Source organism: Lissotriton helveticus, chromosome 1_1, assembly GCF_964261635.1.
Source record: "Lissotriton helveticus chromosome 1_1, aLisHel1.1, whole genome shotgun sequence".
NCBI lineage: Eukaryota > Metazoa > Chordata > Amphibia > Caudata > Salamandridae > Lissotriton > Lissotriton helveticus.
The window spans coordinates 1,698,094,885-1,698,113,197 of NC_136057.1; the positions used below are offsets into that span (position 1 = coordinate 1,698,094,885).

The following is an 18,313-nucleotide window of genomic DNA, read 5'->3' on the forward strand; positions in this document are numbered from 1 at the left end:
AAGCAGACTATACTTCATGTGTATGGGTATGTGATCAGACAAATGCCAGTCAACACCAAACCCATTGCCTACTGTGGTAATCTGTGAGATTCCTTCTAACAAAATACCTGCCTTCAGGTTTTGACCATTGTAATTACAATTAGGGCTCCCATATGGTATTTATTGTTTTGACATTTCTGTCTGTATTTATCCATATTTATTATGGGTTTTGTGACAAAAATAAGGCTGAAACTGGTATATTTCCAAATTTATTTTATCACGTAAATATGCAGTCATGCTTGAATGCCTGTCAGGTTTCAATGATATGAACACCCGCAGAAGATAAATCAATATACTTATATGGAAATATGCATATTTCAGTATCAGCCTTGTGCAGATCTACTGCTTTTCAAGCCTCTTTACTAAAATTCCTTTTTTTGTAACCCCTTTACCTATCAATCCACACAGCTATTGACCTGGCATCATGGCAAAGTGTATTTAGAATCACTCAAAAAGCACCCAATTTCGTTTTTATCCACATTTACAAATAAATACAGATAAGAAAATACATTGTTTTCGGTCTGTATTTATCTGTAAAAATCAGTAAAAACAGAAAATAGGGAGCCTTAATTACAATCCACTGTTAAAAGCCTATTGCCCTTAACACGTGTTTCACAGTATGTAAGTGAGGCCTGCTGCTTTTCTCAAAACCTGTGATAATTGACAGATCTAACCAATGAAATCTGACATAAATTTCCCCAGTGAAGCTGTAAGGCCTGTAGCCTTTACTGTTGGCTTGACCCCATAACCAACAAAGGCATACTGAAGTGCACGTATGCTGGCAACCATCATGCTTACAGTTAAAACATAGTACTGCACAAACCTCTTGTTTTGACCCCATTAGGTCTGGTGACAGCTGCTCTGTCAAGCCAGATCTACAAAAATGACCCCCCAGGCCTTGGGAGAAAACACCCAAGGTGTCGGGGACTTTGAGAATTCGTTTTTGAAAAGCAATCATACTGGTTGAGACACAGTTGAATACAATACTTCTTTACATTGACTGTAATGCTTTAGTTCGTATGTAGAGTCATAACACACAACACCCCCTTGAGGAGTGCTGGAATGCTGCACAGCTCGATAATACAGCAGGGCAAAGGTGTAAAGAGAGAATGAAAAGCTGCAGCAGTGGGGAACACTCATACCACTCATTATACGTCAGTAGACTAAAAAGATAGCTTTCGTCACCATTCATTTTTTGACAGGTGGGAACCCCCCCCCCCCCGGAAGTCCCGCCCCGAAGTCCGGGCCGGAAGTCCCTCCCCGGAAGTCCAGGGCCGGAAGTCCGGAGCCGAAAGTCCAGGGTCGGAAGTCCATGGCCGGAAGTCCTGCACCTGTGGGGCAATTCAGGAAGTGGGGGCAGGGGTAATGTGTGTGAGGGCCCTTCACACGGGAATTAATGGATGTGTATGTGTGTCAATGGTGTAGAGTGGTGGTCTGGGTGTGGCTAGGGCTAGCGGCAAGGCAGGCAGTAGGGCCTACAGGGGTGTTTAGGGTTGTGGGATGGATGAGCAGAGACTTGCCTGTGCGCACCATGTTTGTTGGGCAAGAAGGGACATGTCTGGGCATGCAGAGACATGTCTGGGCATGTTCAGCGGGTAGGTGCGACGGGAGGCTGGTGTTGCATGAGCAGCGTCGATGTCCATCTGTGAAATGGGAGCCCTAGAGTGTTGCAGGGTCTTTTTTGGGAGATAGGCCAGCCCCTAGGAGGCGTTCCTGATGGCGATGGCGTTCCTGAGTGGTGGCCTGAGGCGTGGAGGCGTGCCATAGTCAGCAGAGGGCCGGAAAGCCATTGGTCCTAAAAGAGGCGGGAAGCTAGACCATTGGTTTGCTGCGGCAGTAATTCCGCCGCCTAAATTAAAAAGTCTCTGATGGAGAAGGAGAGTTATGAAAAATAAAATAAAAGAAGACAGGTGTTATACAATTGTGGTTTCTTTTTTACATGAGGGTGCCGTAATGGGAATGATAAACATGGCCTTCTTGTAAATCAGCAGCATGGGGCTTGCAACATGTCCATGCATTGTTCTGTAACATGGAGGACGGTCCTGCATCAGCCCCAGACTGCTAGGCTTCCAGTGCAATATTTTGCACAACCTAACTTTTAAAGTGTCTGGTGTAAAATGACACCAATTATGAAAAGAAAAATAAATACATATTTTAAGGTGTCTGATATAAAATGATGCCAGTTGTGAAAAGGAAAATAAAAGTAATGTGTTAGGGCTGATAAACCCGGGACCAGTATGTAAAGCAGCTGGGGGCTGTGTAACAGGCCCTTGCAGGGTCTTTAACAGGGTAATGTGTTGTCACAAACCTAGACTGTAAGCTTGCTGGTTCAACATCAGGCACAGCCAGAGTTGAAAGTTTCTGATGTAAATGACACTAATTATGAAAAGAAAAAATAAATAAAGGCTTGTATTATGCAACTGATGTTTAAAGTCTCTAATGTAAAATGATGCCAGTTACGAAAAGGAAAATAAATCAAATAAAAAATAAATGAAGACAAGTGTTATGCAGTTGTGGTTTCTATGTGGGAGTAATGTGGTAGGATTGATAAACAGAGGCTAGTATGTAAGGCAACTGGGGGCTGTGTAACAGACACTTGCAGGGTTCTTTAACAGGGTAATGGGATGTCACAAACCTAGACTGTAAGTTTCCTGGTGCAACATTATGTACAGCCTATTTGAAAGTCTCTGATGTAAATGACACTAATTATGAAAAGACAAAATAAATAAAGGCTTGTGTTATGCAACTGATGTTTAAAGTCTCTAATGTAAAATGATGCCAGTTATGAAAAGGAAAATAAATAAAATAAAAAATAAATGAAGACAAGTGTTATGCAGTTGTGGTTTCTTTCTACATGGGAGTAATGTGGTAGGATTGATAAACAGAGGTTAGTATGTAAGGCAACTGGGGGCTGTGTAACAGACACTTGCAGGGTTGTTTAACAGGGTAATGTGTTGTCACAAGCCTAGACTGTAAGTTTCCTTGTGCAACATTATGTACAGCCTATTTGAAAGTCTCTTATGTAAATGACACTAAGTATGAAAAGAAGAAATAAATAAAGACCTGTGCTATGCAACTGAGGCTTTGGCTCTACGTGTGAGTGTGGGGACACGGCTGAGAAACATGGCATTCTTATACAGCATGCATTAGGGTTCAGCAACATGTACAGGCATATTTTTGCAATGGTAAAATAGGCTGCTGCAGTCCAGAAGGGATGGATGGCGCAAGTTCCACAAAAGGCGGCAAACCAACCCGGCCTGGAGATGTAACATGATGGAAAAATGCTGGTGCAACACAGAAAGAGCAGGACTAACAAGAGACTCTCAAGAGCGGCAAAACTAAAATGTAAGTTTGCTGATGTAACATTTTCAGCGCCTAATTTTAAACCGCCTAAAAGACTGCTAAGACACGAAGAGGCTTCTACGTGGGGAGAGAGCTGGCATGGACTGATAAGCATGGGAGTCTTGCAAAAGGTGGCGCTGAGGGTCTGGAAATATGCACAGTCATGATGTTCTTAGACAGGGAGAGGTCGGTGAAAGTATGACTTTTTTAAGGCACGCTTTTAACACCTTGGGAGTGTGCAGAGAAAAAATGGAAATAGGGACGTAACTACACTTGCACTCTGAAATTTGTTGGAGCACCTAATTATATCTTTGCGGGTAAACAGGCTTTGGCAGAAGACTACAGAGTTAACATGGCACAGAGGGGAAACAGCCACGCTGATGAAACACACTCTATACTTAATGTAAGTAGCTATGGAATTTGTTTTTATTCTATAAGGCAGTTCTGGTATTTGTTAAAAACTTTAGACAAGGAATAACTGTAAAATAAGCATGCATATAGGTATTATTGTAGTACTATGTTATAGAGACCTAACAGCTTTAGGAGGGTAAAAATTACAAAATAAAACAATGCCTTTTATACACATACCTTAAGTGTTGGTGGTCTCCGGCGTCTGCTGTATTACAAGGGGTCAGTTGTGGTAGGTGCACTGGCTGCTGCTCTGCGCACTTGTTCTACCCCAGACACTACATTTTATTGACTGCTTGCCTTCTCCTGCTGCATCTTCTGGGAGCACACTCCTCTGCATACTGATACACGATCTTTACTAAACACAGCTATCATTCCAGTACTTGTAGTGCTGGCTATTCTCAGTCTCATACTGTTTAGGGGCAGTACAGTAATGTTATTGGGAAATCGACAATGACAATACTTCCTATCAACATTCTATGCATGTTTGCATTCATTTGAGAAGACTACTGATGTTTTCAGGGTGAGTGTGAAAAACATCAGTTGATGCTGTTAGTCTAGTACATTTGTATTTACAGCAGCCAGGATACAAAGTGCACATCCCAGGGCTCAGACAACACCATTGCATTTACCAATTACAGACGTGGCATTACATTCCTCAGCACCCTGCCATTGTATCCCCTTATTTGGCACCGCTGATAGCCTCCTCGTGATTGTCTTCTGTTCAATTCACTGCAGTATTGACAACACTTGTTTATTGTAGTTTTACTGCTTTGAGTCCATGTCTCATGGATACACAGGTTTTGCTCTCTTGATCTCAGTTGCAAAAATTGTACGCTGTCGACCATTCTTTGCAGTGGTTAATTTGTAAAAAATAAGGGCTGGGGCTCTTGTCAGGAGGCAGCTTGCACCAGCCCATTTCTCCTGTTAGCACCGCCTAAAACAGAACCAACTACCAACCACGAAAGTGGGGAGAGGATGTGGCGTAATGGCCAGAGTTGCTGACTTCGGCACATGGGAACCTGGTTTGAGCCACGGCATCGGCTCAACATCCTGTGATTCCGGACAAATCACTTAATCTCCCTATGCATAAATGAATGTGTCCTTTACTGGTGCTAATGAAAAGCACTGGTGTTGATGATTAAGCGCCGGCTGAGCACTGGAAAAATCCAGCTCAAATTAAGCACTGATTCTTATTCTTCTTTGTGCTACAGCTAAAACATATATGAACCTGTCAATCTGTGGAAACTATTCCTAAATGAAAGTGCCTTGAAGTACATGTGCTGAGGCAGGAGGACAGATCCATACTCCCATACACAGAGTATGCTCCCTGTGTTGTACATTCCCAAAGGTACCATCCAGTGTAGATAGAAAAACACAAACTTCTTTTTGTCCACACCTATATCACTCACAATTACCAACAACTGGCGCCCCCGTGTGTTGGAACTAGGGGTGCAGCAGGTGCTACAGCACCCCCAGACCTGGAAGGAGTTAAGAAAGGTGATGGAAAACAGTGAAGCCTTTCAATCCGTGAAATTTTCAAACAGCATTAGCTGTGTGCTCAAAAGCAGTGAAAGATCAACGGAAATTAAGGAGAGCCCAGAGAACAAAGGTATGCCACTCTTGTGAGAGTGTGACATCAGATTACAAGAATGAGGCACATGAAAGGCACTAATGTAACCAATAGCTCCTTTTTAAAGTTTGCCAACATCGCAAACAAGAATCATTTGAGTCTTTTAATTGGGAAATGTGGAGACAGACATGTGTTAAAGTAGGGTGCGAAAACAAACGAATCCACAAATTATTTTACCCTTGCGTGCATGCATGGCTAAAACCACTCCGATTTATTAATGGTCTCTTCTAAGTAACTCATTTCTTTAATATTTGTTTTAAAAATAAATTGACACAATGTATTCACATGTTTCATAATATCACACCATAATGCAAACTGAACCACATTTTCACTAAAAAAGGTCTCAGAATATCATTCACCCGCTTCCATCCCTTCAGCTCCCCAATTAAAACTTTTTGTCATGCTCATTTGATACACATGCTTGTTCAGTAACAGAAGGATGCTCTTAGAACACCTACAGTTTTAGCGTGCTGAAGCCCCTGGCCAAAAAACAAAAATACGATGCCAATGCTGATCTGTATAATTTAAACAAACAATGTACTGGCCAGAACAGAAGAATTCAGGAACTGGAATTGCTATTTAATAGCTTTTTATTTCAATATTTTTAGAAAAGAGCAATTTCTATTTTTTCAAATAATCAGAACACCAATTTATAAGGAAAGAACACATACAATTAGAAAAATTATTTGCCTTCAAACATTCACTATTACATCCATATCACAGGCATTCAACACACTTACACACCATTTATAGAAGCATACATTGTAATTTAAAAAAATATATATACAGATTCTACTTTACACAAGAACAAAAAGGCCACAATCTGCGAGCAAAAGTTATTATACAAGTGGTCAGAGTGATTTTTTCAAAAGTACATTCTTCAAACAATTGTTTTTAAATTTTTACAAGTTTCTTCGTAATGTACAAACGGAATGGGAAAAATTAATTAGATAACCAAGCCGTTATCGCAGGTATGTTGTGGCCAAGGGCCTCACACGAGTGCACAAAATGGAACAAGTGGAAGTTTGATTTAAGGAGAATGAAATTCATCCTTTGCTTCACAATAAATGAAGCTATACAAAAAAACCTCGCGGGCCTGCGCCCGCTATGCTAGCTAGAAAACAACTACGGGTGGGCTCTAATCAGCAAGGCTGAGCCAAATTAACAAAAAACAAAAATACGATGCCAATGCTGATCTGTATAATTTAAACAAACAATGTACTGGCCAGAACAGAAGAATTCAGGAACTGGAATTGCTATTTAATAGCTTTTTATTTCAATATTTTTAGAAAAGATCAATTTCTATTTTTTCAAATAATCAGAACACCAATTTATAAGGAAAGAACACATACAATTAGAAAAAATATTTGCCTTCAAACATTCACTATTACATCCATATCACAGGCATTCAACACACTTACACACCATTTATAGAAGCATACATTGTAATTTTAAAAAAATATATATACAGATTCTACTTTACACAAGAACAAAAAGGCCACAATCTGCGAGCAAAAGTTATTATACAAGTGGTCAGAGTGATTTTTTCAAAAGTACATTCTTCAAACAATTGTTTTTAAATTTTTACAAGTTTCTTCGTAATGTACAAACGGAATGGGAAAAATTAATTAGATAACCAAGCCGTTATCGCAGGTATGTTGTGGCCAAGGGCCTCACACGAGTGCACAAAATGGAACAAGTGGAAGTTTGATTTAAGGAGAATGAAATTCAACCTTTGCTTCACAATAAATGAAGCTATACAAAAAAACCTCGCGGGCCTGCGCCCGCTATGCTAGCTAGAAAACAACTACGGGTGGGCTCTAATCAGCAAGGCTGAGCCAAATTAACAAAAAACAAAAATACGATGCCAATGCTGATCTGTATAATTTAAACAAACAATGTACTGGCCAGAACAGAAGAATTCAGGAACTGGAATTGCTATTTAATAGCTTTTTATTTCAATATTTTTAGAAAAGATCAATTTCTATTTTTTCAAATAATCAGAACACCAATTTATAAGGAAAGAACACATACAATTAGAAAAATTATTTGCCTTCAAACATTCACTATTACATCCATATCACAGGCATTCAACACACTTACACACCATTTATAGAAGCATACATTGTAATTTAAAAAAAATATATATACAGATTCTACTTTACACAAGAACAAAAAGGCCACAATCTGCGAGCAAAAGTTATTATACAAGTGGTCAGAGTGATTTTTTCAAAAGTACATTCTTCAAACAATTGTTTTTAAATTTTTACAAGTTTCTTCGTAATGTACAAACGGAATGGGAAAAATTAATTAGATAACCAAGCCGTTATCGCAGGTATGTTGTGGCCAAGGGCCTCACACGAGTGCACAAAATGGAACAAGTGGAAGTTTGATTTAAGGAGAATGAAATTCAACCTTTGCTTCACAATAAATGAAGCTATACAAAAAAAACTCGCGGGCCTGCGCCCGCTATGCTAGCTAGAAAACAACTACGGGTGGGCTCTAATCAGCAAGGCTGAGCCAAATTAACAAAAAACAAAAATACGATGCCAATGCTGATCTGTATAATTTAAACAAACAATGTACTGGCCAGAACAGAAGAATTCAGGAACTGGAATTGCTATTTAATAGCTTTTTATTTCAATATTTTTAGAAAAGATCAATTTCTATTTTTTCAAATAATCAGAACACCAATTTATAAGGAAAGAACACATACAATTAGAAAAAATATTTGCCTTCAAACATTCACTATTACATCCATATCACAGGCATTCAACACACTTACACACCATTTATAGAAGCATACATTGTAATTTAAAAAAAATATATATACAGATTCTACTTTACACAAGAACAAAAAGGCCACAATCTGCGAGCAAAAGTTATTATACAAGTGGTCAGAGTGATTTTTTCAAAAGTACATTCTTCAAACAATTGTTTTTAAATTTTTACAAGTTTCTTCGTAATGTACAAACGGAATGGGAAAAATTAATTAGATAACCAAGCCGTTATCGCCGGTATGTTGTGGCCAAGGGCCTCACACGAGTGCACAAAATGGAACAAGTGGAAGTTTGATTTAAGGAGAATGAAATTCAACCTTTGCTTCACAATAAATGAAGCTATACAAAAAAACCTTGCGGGCCTGCGCCCGCTATGCTAGCTAGAAAACAACTACGGGTGGGCTCTAATCAGCAAGGCTGAGCCAAATTAACAAAAAACAAAAATACGATGCCAATGCTGATCTGTATAATTTAAACAAACAATGTACTGGCCAGAACAGAAGAATTCAGGAACTGGAATTGCTATTTAATAGCTTTTTATTTCAATATTTTTTGAAAAGATCAATTTCTATTTTTTCAAATAATCAGAACACCAATTTATAAGGAAAGAACACATACAATTAGAAAAAATATTTGCCTTCAAACATTCACTATTACATCCATATCACAGGCATTCAACACACTTACACACCATTTATAGAAGCATACATTGTAATTTTAAAAAAATATATATACAGATTCTACTTTACACAAGAACAAAAAGGCCACAATCTGCGAGCAAAAGGTATTATACAAGTGGTCAGAGTGATTTTTTCAAAAGTACATTCTTCAAACAATTGTTTTTAAATTTTTACAAGTTTCTTTGTAATGTACAAACGGAATGGGAAAAATTAATTAGATAACCAAGCCGTTATCGCAGGTATGTTGTGGCCAAGGGCCTCACACGAGTGCACAAAATGGAACAAGTGGAAGTTTGATTTAAGGAGAATGAAATTCAACCTTTGCTTCACAATAAATGAAGCTATACAAAAAAAACTCGCGGGCCTGCGCCCGCTATGCTAGCTAGAAAACAACTACGGGTGGGCTCTAATCAGCAAGGCTGAGCCAAATTAACAAAAAACAAAAATACGATGCCAATGCTGATCTGTATAATTTAAACAAACAATGTACTGGCCAGAACAGAAGAATTCAGGAACTGGAATTGCTATTTAATAGCTTTTTATTTCAATATTTTTAGAAAAGATCAATTTCTATTTTTTCAAATAATCAGAACACCAATTTATAAGGAAAGAACACATACAATTAGAAAAAATATTTGCCTTCAAACATTCACTATTACATCCATATCACAGGCATTCAACACACTTACACACCATTTATAGAAGCATACATTGTAATTTAAAAAAAATATATATACAGATTCTACTTTACACAAGAACAAAAAGGCCACAATCTGCGAGCAAAAGTTATTATACAAGTGGTCAGAGTGATTTTTTCAAAAGTACATTCTTCAAACAATTGTTTTTAAATTTTTACAAGTTTCTTCGTAATGTACAAACGGAATGGGAAAAATTAATTAGATAACCAAGCCGTTATCGCCGGTATGTTGTGGCCAAGGGCCTCACACGAGTGCACAAAATGGAACAAGTGGAAGTTTGATTTAAGGAGAATGAAATTCAACCTTTGCTTCACAATAAATGAAGCTATACAAAAAAACCTCGCGGGCCTGCGCCCGCTATGCTAGCTAGAAAACAACTACGGGTGGGCTCTAATCAGCAAGGCTGAGCCAAATTACCAAAAAACAAAAATACGATGCCAATGCTGATCTGTATAATTTAAACAAACAATGTACTGGCCAGAACAGAAGAATTCAGGAACTGGAATTGCTATTTAATAGCTTTTTATTTCAATATTTTTAGAAAAGATCAATTTCTATTTTTTCAAATAATCAGAACACCAATTTATAAGGAAAGAACACATACAATTAGAAAAAATATTTGCCTTCAAACATTCACTATTACATCCATATCACAGGCATTCAACACACTTACACACCATTTATAGAAGCATACATTGTAATTTTAAAAAAATATATATACAGATTCTACTTTACACAAGAACAAAAAGGCCACAATCTGCGAGCAAAAGTTATTATACAAGTGGTCAGAGTGATTTTTTCAAAAGTACATTCTTCAAACAATTGTTTTTAAATTTTTACAAGTTTCTTCGTAATGTACAAACGGAATGGGAAAAATTAATTAGATAACCAAGCCGTTATCGCAGGTATGTTGTGGCCAAGGGCCTCACACGAGTGCACAAAATGGAACAAGTGGAAGTTTGATTTAAGGAGAATGAAATTCAACCTTTGCTTCACAATAAATGAAGCTATACAAAAAAACCTCGCGGGCCTGCGCCCGCTATGCTAGCTAGAAAACAACTACGGGTGGGCTCTAATCAGCAAGGCTGGCGGTCACATCCTGTATCTTTATCATTGCGGCGGGTGCTGCTTGAAGCAGCACCTGCCGCAAAGCGGTGCCTGTCGCTTTGTGCAGGCAAATGCAGGGGGGTAACATAGGTACCCCCTCCTGTGCACCCCCCACACCCCACCTTCACCCCTGGGGGCCCGCAACGGGCCCCCAAACACAAATCCGTATGCCTTTACACGGCGGAAATGCCGCCGTGTAAAGGCATCTTTCTGCAGAAATCCTAATATGGCTGGCGGTGTCTGATAGACACCAACCGCCATGTTGAAGCTTTTCCGCCGCGGACGGAAGGCGTCCGCGGCGGAAAAGCTGCGGACTGAAAAACGATCCCCCAGCCATCCTAATCTGGCGGGGGGTCTTTTTCAGTCCGCAGCGGTTTTCCCGCATCCTCCGGGCCGGCGGTGGCTTCCGCCGGCCCGGAGGATGCGGGAAAACAGCAATCGTTATCAGGCCCTAAGTATGTAGATTTTAAAGGTCGTTATGTGATGGAGGGATGTCTACCTTGGTCTGAGACACTTTTAATTGCACAAGGATTTGGAAAACAAAAATCTTCTGTCATCTAGAATATGGAAGGTCTAGACTCATCCGCAGAAGTGATCTACAGCATAAACCAACGTGGGATCTGCTTCCCAGGGAGCTTGAAAGGGGTCATCTGGTGAACAATGTCGCATGAGCTCTGAAAAGCCATCAGTGATGCCAGAACACATTTCTCATTCAGAATGCTGGCCAGGGGCGTCAGCATGCTAAAACTGTAGGTGTTCTAAGAGCATCCTTCTGTTACTGAACAAGCATGTGTATCAAATGAGCATGACAAAAAGTTTTAAGTGGGGAGCTGAAGGGATGGAAGCGGGTGAATGATATTCTGAGACTTTTTTTTAGTGAAAATGTGGTTCAGTTTGCATTATGGTGCGATATTATGAAACATGTGAATACATTGTGTCAATTTATTTTTAAAACAAATATTAAAGAAATGAGTTACTTAGAAGAGACCATTATTAAATCGGAGTGGTTTTAGCCATGCATGCACGCAAGGGTAAAATAATTTGTGGATTGGTTTGTTTTCGCACCCTACTTTAACACATGTCTGTCTCCACATTTCCCAATTAAAAGACTCAAATGATTCTTTTTTGCGATGTTGGCAAACTTTAAAAAGGAGCTATCGTTTACATTAGTGCCTTTCATGTGCCTCATTCTTGTAATCTGATATCACACTCTCACAAGAGTGGCATACCTTTGTTCTCTGGGATCTCCTTAATTTCCGTTGATCTTTCACTGCTTTTGAGCACACAGCTAATGCTGTTTGAAAATTTCACAGATTGAAAGGCTTCACTGTTTTCCATCACCTTTCTTAACTCCTTCTAGGTCTGGGGGTGCTGTAGCACCTGCTGCACCCCTAGTTCCAACACCCGGGGGGCGCCAGTTGTTGGTAATTGTGAGTGATATAGGTGTGGACAAAAAGAAGTTTGTGTTTTTCTATCTACACTGGATGGTACCTTTGGGAATGTGCAACACAAGGAGTATACTCTGTGTATGGGAGCATGGATCTGTCCTCCTGCCTCAGCACATGTACTTCAAGGCACTTTCATTTAGGAATAGTTTCCACAAATTGACAGGTTCATGTATGTTTTAGGTCTAGCACAATGAAGCATAAGAATCAGTGCTTAATTTGAGCTGGTGTTTTCCAGTACTCAGCCGGCGCTTAATCATCAACACCAGTGCTTTTCATTAGCACCAGTTAAGGACACATTCATTTATGCATAGGGGGATTAAGTGATTTGTCCGGAATCACAGGAAGTTGAGCCGATGCCGTGGCTCAAACCAGGTTCCCATGTGCCGAAGTCAGCAACTCTGGCCATTACGCCACATCCTCTCCCCACTTTCGTGGTTGGTAGTTGGTTCTGTTTTAGGCGGTGCTAACAGGAGAAATGGGCTGGTGCAAGTTGCCTCCTGACAAGAGCCCCAGCCCTTATTTTTTACAAATTAACCACTGCAATGAATGGTCGACAGCGTACAATTTTTGCAACTGAGATCAAGAGAGCAAAACCTGTGTATCCATGAGACATGGACTCAAAGCAGTAAAACTACAATAAACTAGTGGTGTCAATACTGCAGTGGATTGAACAGAAGACAACCACGAGGAGGCTATCAGCGGTGCCAAATAAGAGGATACAATGGCAGGGTGCTGAGGAATGTAATGCAACGTCTGTAATTGTTAAATGCAATGGTGTTGCCTGAGCCCTGGGATGTGCACTTTGTATCCTGGCTGCTGTAAATACAAATGTACTAGACTAACAGCATCAACTGATGTTTTTCACACTCACCCTGAAAACATCAGTAGTCTTCTCAAATGAATGCAAACATGCATAGAATGTTGATAGGAAGTATTGTCATTGTCGATTTCCCAATAACATTACTGTACTGCCCCTAAACAGTATGAGACTGAGAATAGCCAGCACTACAAGTAATGGAATGCTAGCTGTGTTTAGTAAAGATCGTGTATCAGTATGCTGAGGAGTGTGCTCCCAGAAGATGCAGCAGGAGAAGGCAAGCAGTCAATAAAATGTAGTGTCTGGGGTAGAACAAGTGCGCAGAGCAGCAGCCAGTGCACCTACCACAACTGGCCCCTTGTAATACAGCAGACGCTGGAGACCACCAACACTTAAGGTATGTGTATAAAAAGCATTGTTTTATTTTGTAATTTTTACCCTTCTAAAGCTGTTAGGTCTCTATGACATAGTACTACAATAATACCTATATGCATGCTTATGTTACAGTTATTCCTTGTCTAAAGTTTTTAACAAATACCAGAACTGCCTTATAGAATAAAAACAAATTCCATAGCTACTTACATTAAGTATAGAGTGTGTTTCATCAGCGTGGTTGTTTCCCCTCTGTGCCATGTTAACTCTGTAGTCTTCTGCCAAAGCCTGTTTACCCGCAAAGATATAATTAGGTGCTCCAACAAATTTCAGAGTGCAAGTGTAGTTACGTCCCTATTTCCATTTTTTCTCTGCACACTCCCAAGGTGTTAAAAGCGTGCCTTAAAAAAGTCATACTTTCACCGACCTCTCCCTATCTAAGAACATCATGACTGTGCATATTTCCAGACCCTCGGCGCCACCTTTTGCAAGACTCCCATGCTTATCAGTCCATGCCAGCTCTCTCCCCACGTAGAAGCTCTTCGTGTCTTAGCAGTCTTTTAGGCGGTTTAAAATTAGGCGCTGAAAATGTTACATCAGCAAACTTACATTTTAGTTTTGCCGCTCTTGAGAGTCTCTTGTTAGTCCTGCTCTTTCTGTGTTGCACCAGCATTTTTCCATCATGTTACATCTCCAGGCCGGGTTGGTTTGCCGCCTTTTGTGGAACTTGCGCCATCCATCCCCTTCTGGACTGCAGCAGCCTATTTTACCATTGCAAAAATATGCCTGTACATGTTGCTGAACCCTAACGCATGCTGTATAAGAATGCCATGTTTCTCAGCCGTGTCCCCACACTCCCACGTAGAGCCAAAGCCTCAGTTGCATAGCACAGGTCTTTATTTATTTTTTCTTTTCATACTTAGTGTCATTTACATAAGAGACTTTCAAATAGGCTGTACATAATGTTGCACAAGGAAACTTACAGTCTAGGCTTGTGACAACACATTACCCTGTTAAAGAACCCTGCAAGTGTCTGTTACACAGCCCCCAGTTGCCTTACATACTAACCTCTGTTTATCAATCCTACCACATTACTCCCACGTAGAAAGAAACCACAACTGCATAACACTTGTCTTCATTTATTTTTTATTTTATTTATTTTCCTTTTCATAACTGGCATCATTTTACATTAGAGACTTTAAACATCAGTTGCATAACACAAGCCTTTATTTATTTTTTCTTTTCATAATTAGTGTCATTTACATCAGAGACTTTCAAATAGGCTGTACATAATGTTGCACCAGGAAACTTACAGTCTAGGTTTGTGACATCCCATTACCCTGTTAAAGAACCCTGCAAGTGTCTGTTACACAGCCCCCAGTTGCCTTACATACTAGCCTCTGTTTATCAATCCTACCACATTACTCCCACATAGAAAGAAACCACAACTGCATAACACTTGTCTTCATTTATTTTTTATTTGATTTATTTTCCTTTTCGTAACTGGCATCATTTTACATTAGAGACTTTAAACATCAGCTGCATAATACAAGCCTTTATTTATTTTTTCTTTTCATAATTAGTGTCATTTACATCAGAGACTTTCAACTCTGGCTGTGCCTGATGTTGCCCCAGCAAGCTTACAGTCTAGGTTTGTGACAACACATTACCCTGTTAAAGACCCTGCAAGGGCCTGTTACACAGTCCCCAGCTGCCTTACATACTGGTCCCGGGTTTATCAGCCCTAACACATTACTTTTATTTTCCTTTTCACAACTGGCATCATTTTATATCACAGACCTTAAAATATTTATTTATTTTTCTTTTCATAATTGGTGTCATTTTACACCAGACACTTTAAAAGTTAGGTTGTGCAAAATATTGCACTGGAAGCCTAGCAGTCTGGGGCTGATGCAGGACCGTCCTCCATGTTACAGAACAATGCATGGACATGTTGCAAGCCCCATGCTGCTGATTTACAAGGTGGCCATGTTTATCATTCCCATTACGGCACCCTCATGTAAAAAAGAAACCACACCTGTCTTCTTTTATTTTATTTTTCATAACTCTCCTTCTCCATCAGAGACTTTTTAATTTAGGCGGTGGAATTACTGCCGCAGCAAACCAATGGTCTAGCTTCCCGCCTCTTTTAGGACCAATGGCTTTCCGACCCTCTGCTGACTTTGGCACGCCCCCACGCCTCAGGCCACCACTCAGGAACGCCATCACCATCAGGAACGCCTCCTAGGGGCTGGCCTATCTCCCAAAGAAGACCCTGCAACACTCAAGGGCTCCCATTCCACAGATGGACATCGACGCTGCTCATGCAACACCAGCCTCCCGTCGCACCTACCCGCTGAACATGCCCAGACATGTCTCTGCATGCCCAGACATGTCCCTCCTTGCCCAACAAACATGGTGCGCACAGGCAAGTCTCTGTTCATCCATCCCACAACCCTAAACACCCCTGTAGGCCCTACTGCCTGCCTTGCCGCTAGCCCTAGCCACACCCAGACCACCACTCTACACCATTGACACACATACACATCCATTAATTCCGGTGTGAAGGGCACTCACACACATTACCCCTGCCCCCACTTCCTGAATTGCCCCACAGGTGCTGGACTTCCGGCCATGGACTTCCGACCCTGGACTTTCGGCTCTGGACTTCCGGCCCTGGACTTCCGGGGAGGGACTTCCGGCCCCAGACTTCGGGGGCGGGACTTCCGGGGCGGGACTTCCGGCACCTACGTCACTTCAGGGGGGCGTTCCCACCTGTCACAAAATGCATGGTGACGAAAGCTATCATTCTAGTCTACTTACGTCAGTACAACCATAGCAACAAAAACAGGATCATTGAACCTTTGACCAGTGTTTTCAGCAGAACCGCCCTGCGCAGAAAGGCCGTAACTTGCATGTGCATGATAGGAAAATGGCTGAAATTAGTATACACTTATACGGGGCATGTATTTTTGACATAGCATCATTATATATGCCCAATGATTTTAGTTCGGACTTTGTTCTGAGAACACAAGTAGACAAGTGTGTCCAGCCTTAGGGTTGTAAAGAGCTGGCAACACTTTATAAGACTTTACTGCATGTATTAGGGATGATAATGTGTAACAGCCCTTTCAAGAATGTAGGCTGCATCAAAGGGCATAACAGCCTTCAGTGGCAACTGACGTGGGCCTTCCATCACTGGAGACCTGTGTTTGAGCCGGAACAAACAAAGAAACAGCAGGACTGCTGGGCCTTTAAATGTAGACCAATAGGATTCAATGACTCTGAAGTCCTCCATGGGCAACAACTACTTCAACACATGCAGTCAGGGAGCACTAGATGTTACGTCACTTAGATCTCTTTGGATAGAGAGAGACGAAAGCCAATGAGAAATATCAGGATTGAGCATCTGGTGCATTGTGTGCATTATACAGCATGGTGGGACACCGCCGAGTAGCAGTCCAGAATATTGTGTGGCAAAATATATATTTTACCACAATATTTTTTTACTTACCTGTTGATATTTTTGTCTTTGATATTTAGGTCTCTATATTGTGGTAAAACAGAATATACCGCGCAAAATTACAGACTGATCATCTGCTTCTCACTAGTGGGAACTGCCATGTGGTGGTACCTTTATGCGTAATTCATGCACCAAAGTAACTCACTGGTATGATGTGACTACCTGCATGTGTGGAAGCCTAAAGTCAATCAAAGAAATATACAGTACAGTTCAAAAGGAATTTTATGGTCGATGAATATATGTTGCAAAACATACACAGCCAATCTAGCCAAACCCTTGAGTACCACATTCCTTAATATACACCCAATCATTTATCTTCTCAAAATGTATTGACTATCTATGAATGAAGGTTTATGTTACATTAGCACAGACAAAGCAGCAGTTGTCACCTACACCTACGTTTACTGTGAGTTCAGCACAACACAACCGACCTCTTTTGTAATTCCACAAGCCCATTTGGTATAGTGCTATAAGATAACTGCCTGTAATTGCCTTAATATAGCACCTGCCCTGATGGTATTATTCATATACCAGTGGAAGAAGACAGCATAATGTTTTCTTGTGTGTGGCATTTACATAATCAACAGCATGTGTCACAAGATCTCCCGGCCTAATGAGTTCACCTATAAGTTGAACAGAATTTGGGATGAAACAGATCCAAAGAGAATACCTTCAAACCATTTCATTTCATGGCAAAGTCTACCACCTTTTGTGGCAGATTTCTTGGTTCATGATTCTTTTTCCTAATTAATAATTTGTCCCATTCAGGCACTAGTTTTTAGGATTGAGCTAATTTGTATTATAATTTCATTAAACAACAACAGTATCAAAAGTGATGTAACAACATGCACAATCCACCAACTCACGCTCCCAGGGAGTGTCACCATACATGATAATTAGAAGAATCATAGGTCTGCACTTTGAACAGAACCATGTTCCTTCAATTCGCTGTTTGAGTCCCTAAAATGTTCTAAAGTTTTCACGCTGATCAGTCTCCTGAGGTTGAATCTGCTGGGCCCTCAGAATCCTTGGACCAGTGAGTGAGTGAGGGGATTTATGAAGTGCAGTCATATGTCTTGAGTGATCTGGGCCCCAGCTGTACTGCTGAAAATGCTCTGATTTGGCTTCTGCAACCGCTAAAATGATTTTTCTAGATTCTAGGTACTAATCCTATTTTATGAGTTGGAGGAGTTTCATCGACTCCTGATATTCCAAATGGATACCAATTCGGTATCTGAAAAGGGCATGTTGAAGGCGTCCCTTCCAAATACTGAATCGGTATCTAATGTATCAGTGATATGCTATCAAAATCCGGTCGCAAAACATTGATATTGTACTGACACCTCAAAGGATGTGGTAATCCATTTGCCTAAGTGAAGGGATCCTAATTAGTACATTTAGCCCATATTATCCGCTGCAAAAAAATCCTGTATGCATTTAATTTATTTGAAAATTCTAGCCCTATT

At 40.4% G+C, this 18,313-nt stretch overlaps 1 protein-coding gene across 5 annotated transcripts in view; it reads left to right on the forward strand.

Annotated features, from left to right (window-relative positions):
* STAT6 (signal transducer and activator of transcription 6) overlaps window positions 1–18,313 on the forward strand; it is a 732,055-nt gene that overhangs the window by 80,194 nt on the left and 633,548 nt on the right. Inside the window, exon 1 of one of the 5 annotated variants that reach the window (XM_078688996.1) lies at window positions 13,251–13,349. The exons of the other annotated variants lie outside the window; for them this stretch is intronic. The gene's annotated coding sequence lies outside the window, so the exon portion shown is untranslated. Of the gene's footprint in view, window positions 1–13,250; window positions 13,350–18,313 lie in introns of those variants that run through there. 5 annotated transcript variants of the gene reach the window in all.